At 43.2% G+C, this 14,440-nt stretch overlaps 1 long non-coding RNA gene across 2 annotated transcripts in view; it reads right to left on the reverse strand.

The window, feature by feature from the left end:
• LOC308066608 overlaps positions 1-14,440 on the reverse strand; it is a 57,506-nt gene that overhangs the window by 28,919 nt on the left and 14,147 nt on the right. For both annotated transcript variants that reach the window (XR_013929214.1, XR_013929215.1), the window contains exon 1: positions 1-14,440. This exon is cut by the window's left edge and continues 17,703 nt beyond it; it is cut by the window's right edge and continues 14,147 nt beyond it. This is a non-coding gene — a long non-coding RNA (uncharacterized lncRNA).

Below are 14,440 nucleotides of genomic sequence, written 5' to 3' on the forward strand. Positions count from 1 at the left end.
CTGTCTGGGCCAAGGGGTGGTCTACCTAGAAAAAGGTCACTGGGTGCAGCTTTCAATTAGCTATTAAACAATAATCATCCATACATAGAAAACAAGTTTCTGTGTTTATTTTTGCCTATTAACAAGTATTCCCAGTCATTTGCTGGAAAATAGACAGGGATCTACTTCAGGCATCCTATTAAAATGCTGTCAGCTGTGAGCTCTTCAACATTTTTCTCTTCAGGGATCCATAAATATTCAGTGTTCTTGTCCTGAAGGGCAGTTATTTTAGACTTAAGGATGTCTAGACATCCTTAAAAGCTAAGGTTCACCAAAAGTACTGGTAAACTTAGTTGCTTCCATACCTATATGGAGAAAGGCAGATCTTAAAAGTGCAAGGTCCCTGCTATAGCAAACCAGTTTCCAGAGTTGGCAATGTAAGCAACGAAGTAAAAGCAGGAACAAAGAAATGCATTCCATGGTCACATTTGAAGTGTGATTACAGGAACATCTGAGCTGCCATGAAAAGGCAGGATCTTTCACATACTTTCCTCTCATTCTCTCTTTCCTGCTGTCAGTTCTTCTGTCCTCTGGCTCTGCCTCTCCTTTGTGTCAGTGCTGTTATGCATCACACTGCTCTGGTCCTGCTTAGCTTGCTGAACTAATGGAAGATAGTCTGTTATCTCTTTTTGGGAAGGAGGGATGGAGGGGAAGGTTCGTTTTCTGCCAGGCTGGGGAGTTGTGCTGGCTTGCAACGTCATCCCAGGAGTTGGTAAAATATACGCAACATCAACATGTGGCCAGAGAGGGGGAAAAGGAAAAACTTGGGTGTGTGAAATGGCAGTTTCCCTTTCTGACAGTAGTGACAGCAGTGAGCTGTTTAGATCAGTTTACTTTGTCCTGTACAGCTTTCTCTCCTGATGTTGCGGACTTCTTCCCTTGACAGTGTATTTACCTTTGTGGGGTTTCTTCAACTTGCACACAGTGAAGCCTTGAACAGAAGGTGAGATCTGCCTTGGCTATCTACGGGGTCTGTTAAGAAAAGGCAGTTGCCCTGAGAGCTGTAATTGGAACAAATCTCCACGGAAAAGATAACAGAGCCCCCAGCAGAAGGGCAGTAATTAGTCTCCGATCTCCCTTTGCTTTAGGATGAGGTCACTAATGAGCACCAATGAAGGTATGGAGGATGCCATCCTACATGGAAAAAAGGACATGGAAAAAATACATGTCCTGGCTCCAATGTTTCATACCAACCCAAAAAGATGAGCCCTTCTGGGTTTGTTTATTGGTTTGTTTGTTTTGTTTCATTTGTTGTAAATGCATCATCAGTTGTTTCAGTTTGGCCTTTGGGCCCTGTCTGCCAGAAGAAGCTGGCATTTGGGTCCGAAAGGAAGACAGAACTCATGGAGTTCCTCTCAGACAGCTGACCAAGACACTTCCCATATCTTTTTAAAGCAAGCTGTAAAAGCTGAATTCTCCCCACACACTATAACATCAAGCCTTTCTGTTTTTTTGCATGACATTGAGTAGCCACTCCTTGTCCTGCATTGCTTCATGGAGTTACACGCAGGATGCCCATCCTGGTAAACCAGAGAAACAAAGCCTTTACTCACCGAAGTTCACGTGAAAGGAGAATTGGTTGGTTTCTCTGAGGAACAGGTCTCGCTGCACGCTCTCTTTGGATCTGCATGTACTGTACCCAGTCTTTCCTGGAGAGTGGGAAGTAACTTCAGACCAGCCCAGTATGCCCTCCTTCCCTGCAGATTGGATACCCAGCCCAGCAGGAGGAAAAGAACTGGTTTTAAAATTCAGCATGTTGTTTCTCCTTTTAAATTAGTGATTTGGATCTTGGTTTGGAGCATAAGGAAGCATAAATTATAACACAAATGAGAATGTGGGAGACAGTGTAGGAAAATTCTGTATAAAAAAAAAGCGGAGAGGGAACAACATTTGGGGAATAAAAAGTAGGGCAGATTTTGAAATATTCTCAAAACCATTTAACACCATCTGTCAGGGGCTTGTGTTGCTAGGGATTTATCATCTCTTATCTACAAAATCCTCTGGCTAGTGAAAACAAATTTGGGAAAAGATGATTAAACTTCTCCTACCCTTCGACTCCCACCCCCGCACTCCCACCAGCCAGCTCATCTTCTCAACTGTGCTGAGAGGAGGAATCAGCTGAATCCATGTGCAACTTTACAGAATGACCAGAAATTCAAAAAAAGCATAATTAATAACTGTAATATCATCCTTTTTAGCTTGCCACAGCGTAGCCTTGATTTTGCAGTGCTTATACAACAAACCCTGAAAAACAGATACACAACCCAAGGGCCAGCCAGACTCTATATCATAATGTCCCTGAGGCAGAAGATTGATTTGCAGAAGGGAAAAAAATGCAGAAACCCCAAAGCATCAGATTCAGAAACCTCCCAAGCAACTCCAAGTGTTGGTTACTGCACGTCCTGGAAGCCTTTTGACCAAAATCTATCTCACATATTTTTAAATCCTATTGATCACACTTGGTCTAGAGGCTGCCTTTACAAAAGGCTAATTAATAGTCTGCAGTGCTGTTCTAGTTGTATAGCAGTGATGTTATGAGCAAGTTACAGATATTAGGGATGGGTGTAAAGTGCTGAATTAACCTTCTCAGCTAGAAACAGTTAAACATTCGTATGAAATTTTCAATACCATCTTTATTTCAAATAAGCAATAGTCAGCTCCTAGCTGCTGTAACACTGCCTTTGGGGGTGAACTAGAAATACACTGTTGTCTGCCACTCAGTAGGCTTCCTTGCTTTCCTGTATGCCTCAGGATACAACATGAGGTCTCCCTACAGAAGAACAGAGAGGGAGCAACATTTGGGGAATAAAAAATATCCCCTGGAATCCTGGTCATAACAAGCTGCAGGAGATGTAACCGCCTCCCAGGTCTTCTTTATCCACAGAGAAGAAGGTAAAAAGAGACAGTGACACTAAATATCCCATACGACATTGCTGCAGAATACTACTACTAATAATAAAAAAATCTTTGTATTTTTTCACATCCCAATGCAATGTATTTATTTTTTTTTAAATTAACTGGAGGTTATCCTTCTGAAAAGCTTACTTGAATAATTCATTTTTAGGAAAAGTATTTAATGATTTTTTTACAGCCTCCACCATATAAGTTGTTCTAATAAACTAGTTATTTCAACTCCTGTTAAGTACCTAGTAGCCTGCTATAAATGTCTTAGAAATGTGCCTTTAGGTTGAACATTGTTTTTCATGTCTGTCTTCCTTTCTGAAAGCAAGCTACAGGCTCCATGTGAATGAAATAAAACAATCAGAGAAGATTTTAAATAAAAATGTATTTGCTGAGACCAATTGCAACAGTCTAATAACAGAGGCTCTGGAATGATAACTGAATGCCGGAAAGCAGAATGAAGAGCAATACTGCCATGAATTATTCCATATACTGGGGAGATGGGCCACGGATTGCCAAAGGGTAAAGGCTGGTGTGATCTGTGTAAGGAAAAAAAGTCCCTGTGAGCAATAATCCCCGCACAGAACTCTGCAGAGCAGCAGGTACTAAGGTGAAGGCAAGCACTGCTAAATTATGAAGGGTGGCAGCTGTTTGTTTCATTTCCTTTGGCTGAGGTTTGTTTTAATTCTGGAAATTTGATTTTCAGTCCTGTGGGACTTCAAAGAGAGGGTCAGTGAGAGAACAGAGGATCCCATATCTCTGGAAGAGTTCTGTGTTCAGGTGTAACTGAGCTGCTGTCACCGTTTAGCGCCTGCAGGACTGGAGACACCTTCGGAGAAGATGAATAGGAAGATCCTGTTTCTACCGCTTGTACATGCATACCTTGTAGGTGTGCGCACCTGCACCGACACCGACACATTTGTATATATCCTTATACCCATTTAAGATACAAGGAGACTCATCCCATGCATTTGAGCCATCCCTGTCCATTACATCACCGTGCACCAGCTGCTCTGCTGTAACTGCCTATATGATGCTGCTCTTACACCCTGGCATGTGTGAGGGACCTACGCCTTACAGAGCCATGAAAGAAGGATCAGTGCATGAGCAGTCCCCATGGAGCATCTGACATGTGGCAGGAGGTGGTAGTGTGAAGGGGGGTAGCTCCACACTCTGCTCTGTGCTTGGTGGTGACACCAGTCCTTCCAGGGCCTTTGTTTTTTAGGGGAAATAAGACTAAATGTTTGGGACAAGGAGAGGTACTAAGTAAAAGGTGTCCTGATTTGAGGAAACAGTGCGGACAGAATTAGGACACCACAAAAAGTAAGAGAGCAGCACACAGTGGGGCAGGGCTGATTTAGGAAAAAATGGATGTGGGGGTGGGTTTCCATTTCTAGGTGATTTAAGTACCCCGGCTCTATACTTGGTTGGGTTTCTCCCCAACTAATTTGATTAAGACCTGTCCTCTGGACGTGTGCATACGTGAGCATACATGGGTATTTTTATATATACCAAGACCTTGGAGTCCTATCTTGCTGTATGACCGACAATCATTTTCTGCCACTTGGAATATGAATGTGTCATTCTTGGCTCAGCTGAGGTGCCGTTTTGGCACCAATCCAAAGGATGAAGTGGTGTGTACTTTCTTGCCACAAGCCAGACACTCGAATGACTCATCTTCATTCATTCTGTCTCCAAAGAAAAGCTGCATGTATATCTGCCAGACCTCACTTGGATATTCCTGGCAAATGACAGCTTCAATGCAGGAGAAAGCAAATTTGGCTTCAGTCATAGACAAATTCACAGGTAAGACACACCTCCCCATGGTACTCTTCTCGAGTCAACTCAAGGAAAAGTAGGGAAGGACTCCAGCACATTGTTGTGTCAGGTGTGCAATTTTTTTGAGTGTACACTCTGCATGGGAATATGAAAACCCATAGCCCTGGCCTGGAGGAAGGTTCATCAGCTGTGTGCAGGTGAAATGTAATGGAAGCTTATCTAAAGTCCAAAAAGTGAAGGTGGACTTTTAAATTTATTTAAATGGCCTTACAATAAAATGCTTATTCATTGTTCTTTCTTGGGTTAAATGTCAAGCAAAGAAACCACTCCTTAGTGTTTTCAAGAGTCAACAGCAGACAGTTTACACTTGGATTGATGCAACCACCCAGAATACATCCACCATTCCTTTCTCTTCATCCTGCAAAATGGCCTCAGTGACATGGCAAAGAAAGAAAATTTCTCAAGCAGGTCACACTGGAACTGTATGTTCTGTGTGACCAGCCTGCAAAGTCAACAAGAGCCAAGTCTACATACCTCCTAGCAGAATTTGTCCAAAAAGTGAAGGTAATGGAACAGCTTGCCCGTCCTACTGTTTATAATTTGGAATGCTGATTCCCAGGATCTATGAATCTGCTGAACTATTACTAAATACTGAGCTCTGGGAAGCTGTGTAAACTCACAGTAAAACCACTAAATATGTTGTTTAATCCTACTGACACTCATGGTTCAACTCTGTTATCTCTGATGGGGTTAGAATTTAACCTTGAGTTCAAAAACCTAAAGAAGTACTAAACAGATGGATAATGAATGGATAGACAGGTAAGTGCCAAAATGGATATACATTGTTCTTTCACTTCAAAACAGGCTTTATGAGGAACATCCATCTTAGCAACTCTTTGCTCCCAGAAAGGGAAGGTTTTGAATGCTGGCTTCTAACAATTCATGCAGTGATTCTTGCTGATGCCACGTGGATGTGAATTTGCTTTTCTTTCTTATAAAGCTTACATTCAGTTGGGAAAAAAGAGCTAATATTCACGTGTGAAGTTTAAATGCTGATGGTATTTGTGATGTGGGAAATATTGTTATTACCATAGAATGTGTTTATGAAATGGGATTGAGTTGAGGATTTGAAATTTCCCACAGCTAAGAGAACACTGCATTAGTCAGACAAATGCTGTTCTCTGTGTCTTCAAAGTAAGTCTGATTCATATTTGAGTCCGTAACTGTTCTTTAAATGGGTCTTTCAAGTCACTCTGCTCACCTTACTGAGATCCTCACTGAAGACGGTCACATTCCAGTGTTCCTCTAACCCAGCAGTGGCAGTGGCAAATCAGTTTCCACAGCCACTTAATGCCAGATCTCAGTATTGGGCCACTTGCAGATAGACCAGCTGTGATGTCTGTAATTTGGAGGTAATGGTATTTGTCTACTGAAAACTGGATCAATATCCTAAATCTTTTTCACTACACATCTGAGGATTTCAGTTACTACCAAGCTATGCAGGAGCTACTGCTGCCAATAGCACATCACTAAACACAGAGCCAAAAGCACTCCCCACAATTTTGCCTTTTACCCTACATATGAATTCTGCTTTCAGACTTGGGTAAATAAAATCATGAACAGAAAAAGACTGATTGCAATGAAAAAACTTTCAGAGTTTCCTTCTCATATGAAACCGCCCTTTTGTTTGCCTCTTTTTGTTGAGGGATGTGCGGTAGAAGAAATATCCACAACTGCTTGTATGAATATATGTAAAATGAAGAAAAATGGACTTTCCCTTACATGGGTTTTTCATGATTCAAATTTTTTTTTTACCAAATCAGCTTTTGTAACTGATAAATGGAAAAGTTTTGTTGAGAGGTCTCACATGAGTCAAAACAATCAATAAAAAATTATCAAAACATTTAATTTCAAGACTGCTGTTTCTGCTAGGACTTGGCGATATTGTTCTGACTACAACAGAAAAGTTATGTCACTTGAATCTAAAGTGGATTTCTTCTAGCCTCAGCCAAGTAAAGCCATTTGATAAGGAATCCTGACAACATTCTGGATATTCTGAGTTTTGGCCTGTTTCAGAAACTGTTCTGGGCAGTGGTGACAGCAGTGACTCCCATTACCCTACTGCCTGGACACTTCATGCTCTCCAGCACTTTATGTTTTTTGGTGTTGTCAGCTCTGCAACTTGCATAAATATTGGGCATTCATTTTAAAATTGGGGACATGTCTTCCAAAGTCTGAAACTCTGCTGAACAAAGACATCAAGATCTTTGACAAGACAGATACATCCCCCCACCCCTGGTCCCTGTTGTTTTCTATAGGAGCTGGATGAGAATACCCCTGAGGATGTGAGACACGTGAGTTTTCCAGGGCTTGCAACTCATCTGTAGTCAAGGAGGTATTTGAAAATGGCCATACCAATGCCAAGATTTCATAATAATCCTTGGATTTGTCCTCCTCCTACCCAACTGCATTGTACATGATAGCAATAGAAATCCTCACTGGAGTGGGGGAGATAGGACCAACCTGCAAATTAACCCTTTTTCCCTTAAACCCCCAATCTTTGTTTCTGCTAATGCAAATTTACCTTGAAATGAGCACAGAAACCAAGCCTAGCTGGTGACTCACCTCACAGTGGGGACATTTTGAGTCATTCCTCCCCACACATACATCCACTTAATGCCTGGACACCAAGAAAGAACTCAGAAGCCTGGCATCGTTCTGCAGACAGCCATGGTTTTGGTCTGAATTGAGGCTTTTGATGCTAGAAGGGCCTTGCAGAGGATCTGAGAGCTTCCATGCCTATGTATTCCTTAACCACCAAATCCTCATCCCAGGGCTTTGTGCACAGAAATCAATGAAGGCAAGGGAGACAGATATGTCCCCACCCTGCCCAGACAACAGTCCTCTGTGTTGGGACCTTGAAGCATCTCCAGCCATTGGGTCAGATGAACACAACCATGTGTACATTGCATGCTACACGGCAGATGGAACTTGTATGGCAGAGATCTTATTTCTTGCTAGTGCATATGCTACCCCCCGGAAATAACTCTTCCCAGCAAGTCCACCCATGTGAGGATTCTCATAGCCTGAACACGTTTTTTTTTTGTATTATCTGACACAGCGTCATGTCTCTTGTCCCTAATCCACTTGTTCTTCTTGTCTATATAGGTGGCGAGCTAATGTAGGCCAAAACGTGTACCTATGCAGCTGGTGTAAGAGACTGATGTTAGCTGAGAGCTGTAGGTAACCATGGGACAACCTGTACTTAATTAGAATGTGTTTGTATATTCAGTTACTCATGTTTAGAAGTTTTTCTAAGATCAAGGCTTAGTATTGTACCCATGGCCTTTATATTCACTGCATGGGTAGTAACAAAAAGACAATACTCTTTGTCCAAGTTGCAAGGCTTCTGCCAATATTTGTCATCTGGGATACATTCCCTATCTTTACACTCGCCTTTCTGTCTGAAGTAGCATCACCCGAATGGTGAGACACATTGCAGTCACACATGCTTAGCGTTTGTTTCTTGGCTTATATTCAGACTCCATGGAGAAACACTCATAAAAATTGTCCTGATCAAAGGACAATAGCAACAAAACTTTGCAGATGCGTTAATGAGATATCTGGGGCTGGACAAACAGTTAAAGCTATGCTGTTTGAAGGCAGAATCTTTAATGAATCCATTCTGTGTGGATGCTGGCTGGGATGAATCTGTTCCCAAGAACATCACTTTAAAAGTTCAAATGATTCAGCTTCTCCTAGTGAAGCGCTGCAGGATTGTGTCTACGCAGTTTTGTCAAACTTCGTAAGAGTGTCTTAGGTTGAAGCTCTCTGCTTGGCATCATTAACTGCCCTGCAATTCTTCATGATGCTTCTACAGCTTCATGGACACCAGGAATTTACTCTGAAAAATATTTTGATCTCTGTAGAGGTCAACATCTATAACTCTGTAAAAATCAGGTTGATTTCTTTTCCTCTATTTCTTCCTATCTAGCGAGGTTCTTCCTCACTCAGAACAGCACCAGGTACAAAGGGAACAGGCAGCACAGCCCATTGCTCTTTCCAGCACTAAGGATGCATTGCCATCCTGCAGAAGTGCAAAGAGCAACGCAAGGGAGGTGGGCAAGAAGAATTAGGTTCTCCCAGTCCAGGACATCAACACTGCAGGGGCCGTTTCAACTTTGCATTGAACCCTTAGCAGTGAAAAGGATCAATGTGATTTGGAGCCTACCTGTCCGTATAAAAGTTTCCCACAGCAAATCACAACTGGACTCATATTAAAGTCAAATTGTAAGAATTAATTTTAATAACAGTGAAATGTCTCATTCCAGCTGCAAATGTTTGGAATTTTATAGCACAGTTACCCCAAAAATGTATCTTTTTTTTTTTTTTTAGGGAAATGCTAGGCTGAAGAAAACAGTAAAATATATGTTTTTAAAGGATCTCATCAGATAGCTAAGTCCCACCCCTGCCAAATTAAATTCTGTGGGAGCTGGCAGCTTCCTCTGGTTCCTGTACATACTGTTTCTAACAAGACAAAGGAGAACCTTTAAAACCTTTCATCCAGCGGCAGGAGGTGTCCAGTCAGTGGCTGCGTGGCCCACAGGGAAGCAGCACTGCCCATGGGAGTGCTCTGGTTTGGCATGCTGGTTAGAGCTGGCAGGCGGACAGAGGGACAGGCACGCAGATCCCACAGCTGTCCCCTAACTCTTCTTATCTTTCTCTTTTACGTTCAAGACTCGCCTCCAGCTTCCAAGTAATTTCTAACTACTGCTGATGAATCTTACATTCAGAAATTAAGTGAAAACCACTATGAACCCCTTAAAGGTTCATTGGTTTAATTTGGGTGTCATTTTGGGGGCTGTAGAGGTTGAGTGGGGAAAGGGCTGATCCCTGTGCAGTCACCGTTATCCCTACCTTGTATGTGGGCAGAAAAGAAGGTAGAAAATAACATCTCCAGTCACCCAGCTCCCACCCATGCTAGGTATGCTGCATCTTTTCAAAAGCCATCTCATAACAAGTGATGGTCTTCTCACTAGCCTCGAGCAGCATTTCAGGAGCAATTAAAACGGTTGGGGATATGTCTGGGGGAGAAGATATTCCTTTGGCCTCTATTTAAATGAAGCTGCTATTCAGCCACTAACGTTTCTAATTACCAGCACTATAATTGAAATACCGGAGTAGTCTATTTGAGGAAGGGGAGCAAGGGGCAGAGCAATTTTATTGAAACATGGGTTGGCAAGCTTGGTGCCAATGTCAGCTGAGCAAATGTAATTCAGCTCGGAGGGATGCAGGCAAAGATGAAGAAGAGGCAAAGGAATGGTGCAGGCATAAGCCATGCAGTGGATGGAGATTTGACGTAGTGCTCTTTATGCCACAGCAGACATTTCAGGGGTGATCTTAGCCCATGAAACCTCAGTGACTGGTTCCTTCACAGGGGTATATGTTACCCAGTTGGGCTTGATGGAAGATACCCTTTCACAGGAATGAGAGTCAACAGAAGAGGCTTTGGATCCTATCAGGTATCATGATCCTGTTGGCAGTGAGGTTTTAGGAGCATTGGGTAAAAGGAAGCCCCTTATTTTCTCTCTCCCCTGTTCTGTTCCCCAGGTCCTCGATGATCTGGTCTCTCTAAGATTTGTGACAAGTTCCTAAGGCTCTTCAGAAATAACAGCACAGGCCATGTTGGAGTTTAGGGTATACTCCCTTCCTCCCCCTCCCAGGTTTAGGCTCCCCACACCCTTCACAGTCTTCTTCCATGTCCCTGCTCATCCCAAGGCCCAGAGATCCTCCCGCACAAACACAGGGACATGTGGCTCTGCAGCATGCTGGGGAGCAAGAGGAAGCTGCTGTGGGGTATTGGGAAGGAGAAAGCATCCTGTGGCTGGCCATGCCTCTTGCAGATAGTGTCATTCCTGCTCGGGGTGGGGGACAAAGCAGAGTAAATGGGCCTAGGAGCAGGCAACAGACATGATGACAGCATTGTTGTCACCCTGGTCTTATTTTTTTCCAAACCTTTTGCCCTGTGTGCTCTTTTGGGGTGTTGGGAGTGGTTATCTATGACTCCGGTTGCAATCGAGGTTCCCCATAGCAGGTGCTGTCTTTTGTTACTACAAAGCTCTTGTCTGGGTTACATGAACGTCTTTCCACAGCAACAACAATTAAGGATCTGCTGCAGAAGTTTAGGATGAGATTGAGCTCACAGATTCAGACATCAAACTTGAGAGGATGTCATGGGTGAGAAAGAGTAAATTATAGCGTGCAGTGAATCTGGGTTCTGGAGTTTACTGAAGAACCAACAAGATAAGAGCTTTTACCCTACCTGATTATCTCATACATCCACTCACTGACTCCCACTGACATTGACTTCACAAGGTCTTGACCTCCTTTCCCAGCAGGGAAGTCACTGCTGGTCCAGGAACAAAAGTGTTGGTTCCCACATCTTTCTATTAATAGGAGGATTCAGGTCATGTCACTCCATGAACAAGGGACTGGGCACTGCAAATAATATCAAGCACATCTGTATGGGCAACTTGAAACTTTACTGTCTGCCAGGATCAGAGCCCAAATCTGTCTTACTGAGAACATACACTTCTCCCCTCTGCATCTCTTGCCTGGGTCTTAGCCTTGATAGAATTTCAGTCATCTCCGTTCATTGAGGCTGAAACACGTGACTGGAAAGATTTAGTTCTCAGAAAGACTTCAGGTGAGTGTTGCCTGTGCCTATTGCATTAGATGTTGTAAAACCAGACTGACATATACACTGCCTTTCTGAAAAAGCTTCTAATCTTAAAGGAAACAGAGCAGGACAAGGGGCTACCAGCAGAGAAAGCATGCTGTGGGTGACAGACCTATTGAAATGTCTTACAGGAATGCATTTTGACAGCTGATCTTGCTTCTTCTTCCCCTGAGATATGTCGAGTTCGTTAGATGAGAGGTTCTCAGGTGGACAGTCTATGTGGCACAGGTGACACAGTAATCACTTTGCAGCAGCATGGCCCAAGGCCAGTCCTGACTGTGCACACTGACACGTTCTTCTCTAAACAGCCAGAAACATTTTCCACATCATCAGTGATACCTAGATAACCATTAACTCTGTCCAGGTCTTAACCTTGACAGTAACTGATGTGTGTATGTGCCCATCCACACAGTCTACCTCCAAGCCTGGCATTAGTATGGAACATGAGTATTTTTGTTCCCCATCACATCTTTATCTGCACTGTTTTTCCCCTTTTCCTGTGGCAAATCAGCTATATGGCTGTAAGCTCTATTGGGACAGTCTCTCCTTTTTTTGTGCACGATCAAACTCGCACTTGTGTCCTGCTGTAGAGCTTAACAATGCCTTAATGGTAAATGGCCATTAAAATAGCCAGGCCCCTCCTTTAGATAAGAGCCAGCTGTGAAGTCTGGATGTGGCTCCAAATTTCCCTGTAGTTTGGGGACTGTGCCAAACCGGGGATGTGGTATGAGCTAATCACTCACAGAAATTAGAGGCTGCTCTGAAAGGCAAGTGGTTGTTGTGCTGAATGCACAATATTAAGATCTTATCTTGCTTTACAAGCAGACTAAACCCAGAATGAATCAATTATGAGATTAGAATTAATCCAATAATCCTCTGTTCTTCTGTGCCTGAATCAGATGGTGCATCTGTAAAGATAGTGTTAGTTACGGCAAATGAGATCACCATTTGTCCCATTTTATTAAAAGCCTTTCCCAAGCGTTAACAGCTTGGGTGAGAGGTTAAAATGAAATTAAATTGAAATCTCTCCTCTTTGACTGATTGCCATTGTGCATACATCCTTGGCCTCAGCTGCCCGGAGGGGATGGCCAACACAGAAAAGATGCCCCATGACTCTAGCAATGGGACGTGGAGAAGTTCTGCTGCAGGATTTCCACCCCTGGATGTGGCTGCCAGTGTAGCTGGGCTTGTGGCTCAGAGGGAGCCAGAAAACAGTACTGACCTTTTTAAATCCTTTTGCAAACTCCTTTCATGCTGCAGCTTGGGCTTAGGGCAAAATACTGAGACCTGCCTCCCCGCCCACCAGCCGTGCTCTCACCAGCCGGGTCTTGCAGTACTTGTCCTCTCTCCCCTCTTCTATGTGCTTTTTACAGTCCCATGTGTCTTGACTTAAATCTGGATAGTTACCCTCCTGGTTTATCTTTTGCGTATGAGACCAGTCATGGGCAAGCACAGCTCTGTCATCTGCCTGGTTTTACAGTTTAACGTTTGTGCCTCAAACCCAGCCCTTCAAAACCAGACTTTTACTTAGTGTTCTCTATGCCACTCTCTCCTGTTCTTTAAAGAAAAGGGAAACCAGACAAAACCCAGGCTCAAAGTAATACTGCTACATGCAGCTATAATCACTTATTTGGGCGATTGAAGCTTGAAACTGAGACTTTTACTGCTCAACTATCTTTGCCACCGGCTCCAAGACATAGGTTGAGTGGCACCATTCTCTTTGTGCGCACCCTCAAGGGATGTCCACAGATGCTGCTCATCTCGGAGCTCTTTGGAAAGCTCAGCCATGTCATCAAGTTGGAGGAATGCAGGAATCAGACATCCAGAGGTGGTCTTGGCCATGGAGAAGGAACAGGACCTGGTGGCTAGAGAAGAAAGCTGAGCGGATTACACAGCATTACTTTCCTCCCCCCAGGAGTTGGCAGTGCCATTGTTCATAGTGAAGTTGCCCATTTGACTGACACTGGAGCCAGGCAAGTAGGTTTGGCATTTTCCAAGACAAGGATAAGTTTGAATTTATTATTGGAAAGGCCTCGCACAGCCTTTCTGCTCTGTAGTTACCCCATCTGCAGAGCAAAGCAGTAGCAGCATTACCCAGTCCTGATCAAAGAGGAGTGTCATGAAATGCATAACACTGAATATCATCCAGAGGGAGAGGTGGGACTGGAACAAGGGAGGAAGGAGACGACTCTTCACTGTGGTCCTGCCTGTGTATACTTCAGGAAGCTGGGTTTGGTCCAGGGCCTGTGCATTGAAGATGGCATTCAAAGTTTGAAGCCTGCCGCTAAGACAATTTCTCCAGGGCTGTCCCTCTATCATCTTTCAATTCCTCTTTCCAACCAAAACCATTACAAAAAGATTAAAAACAGCAGTGAATTTTCTTTTCATTCTGCTGAAGAAAACCTGAGCAATTTTGTTTGGACTTTTCAAGACAACTCTCTCTGAAGCAGAGGAGATACCTGGATAAACACAGAATCATAAAATGTTTTGTGTTGGAAGGGACTTTAAAGATCATCTAGTTCCAACTCCCCTGCCATAGGCTTTTGTCCCAGCTTTCACAGTTAAAGTCATCAAATTTAGGTGCAACTGAAAACAGAAGTTCAATAAAAGCATTTTTCCATGTCTTTAACATTAGGGCCTTGCTGATGGAATGCTGTTTGGAAACTTTAAGAGCTGCTATGACATTAAACTGGAAACATGAGCAGAGCTGTGAAAGAATCAAGACTTAGAATTTGACTTTGATATTTAGTTTTACTTTTCTGAATTGCTTACTCTGCAGAAGTCATTTGGCAGTTTAAGGAAACTGAACTTCTGGTTCTGTATGCTTCTAGCCAGGCAGGAAACACTGCCAGAGCAGAGCAGTCCCTTCATCCCTGATATAGGCACTAAATAACTGAAAAATATTGAATAAAATAGATGAACTGGACACTTTTCATGACCCTAGAAAAACCCAGACCTTTCCTGGAGAGTGGCTCGAGCATG

This window comes from Falco punctatus (assembly GCF_963210335.1).
Source record: "Falco punctatus genome assembly, chromosome: 6".
In the NCBI taxonomy this organism is placed as follows: domain Eukaryota; kingdom Metazoa; phylum Chordata; class Aves; order Falconiformes; family Falconidae; genus Falco; species Falco punctatus.